This window comes from Corvus brachyrhynchos, unplaced genomic scaffold, assembly GCF_000691975.1.
Source record: "Corvus brachyrhynchos isolate BGI_N302 unplaced genomic scaffold, ASM69197v1 scaffold264, whole genome shotgun sequence".
NCBI classification, from domain to species: domain Eukaryota; kingdom Metazoa; phylum Chordata; class Aves; order Passeriformes; family Corvidae; genus Corvus; species Corvus brachyrhynchos.
Window position 1 is genome coordinate 717,874 of NW_008237648.1, and position 1,026 is coordinate 718,899.

General features: G+C 51.4%; 1 long non-coding RNA gene across 1 annotated transcript in view; it reads right to left on the reverse strand.

The window, feature by feature from the left end:
• LOC108446180 overlaps positions 1–1,026 on the reverse strand; it is a 4,943-nt gene that overhangs the window by 3,604 nt on the left and 313 nt on the right. The window lies entirely within an intron of this gene.

Below are 1,026 nucleotides of genomic sequence, written 5' to 3' on the forward strand. Positions count from 1 at the left end.
AATCTTGCGAGTTTTCACTTATTACAGCCGCCTGTGAAAGTCTCCTTTCTCACGCAGACTGGCTGGGAAACAGTTTGAGATTTTGTAAACTATCTCACAGGTGCAGGCTGTGGTGGGAGATTGTTTTGGTATACTGGGAAAAATATTTTGAAAATGAGTGTTATACCGTTCAGCCAATCACTCTGGTAGGTGGCTAACCAATGGACCAATCATATCATTCCTCTATGGCGAACTAAGTTATATAAGCGAGTTTGTAATTAATTAAACATTCCCATTTTATCCTGGACTCGCAGTCTGTCGTTCTTCTCGCCATCCTCAGTACAACAGAGACATCTGGTGGCCTGCGACGTGAACTGCAAGCGCACTTAGAGGCGAACCGAACCGCCGCGCGGCCCCGGGCTGCGGGGACGGAACCCTAGACCGAAAAGATGGGACATAAATCCTCAAAAGAAAGCACGATACTTTCTGCCTTCAAATCTGTGATAGTGATCGCAGGAGCTGATATAACTGATGAAGCTCTCTGCGCTTTGCTTCACTGGGCTGCAGATCACGGGCTTACACCAGATCCTAACAATGCTCAGAAGCTTGGAAACGGCTAGGGGACGCATTAATACATGAGGCTGCATCTGGCGATAAGAATATAGTCAACCTACTACGTACGTCGGGAACTCTATATGTTATAATGCAGAAATGGACAAAAGGACGAGACGGGCTCTGATGAATCTGAGGATGAAGGTTCTGAGGGGTCTGCCGCGGATGATTAGTTATCTGAGGGGGGACTGACTCAAGACAGCGTGGGCAGTACGGAGTACAGAGCGGGGGTCCTATCCTTCCCCGCGGAAGTATGCCCCTTCGAGATACCCCTCGCCAGCAGAAGAGCTGGAGCGCCCTCCACCTTTTGCTCCGGCGGCCGCCCTTCCCTCCTCTGTGCCACAGTCGCACGTTCAGCCACCTATATCGGTTGTTGCAGCGGGATCTCCCCACGGCGTCCCTTTTGCCGCGACCGGGTGAGGGGGGGGGGTGTCA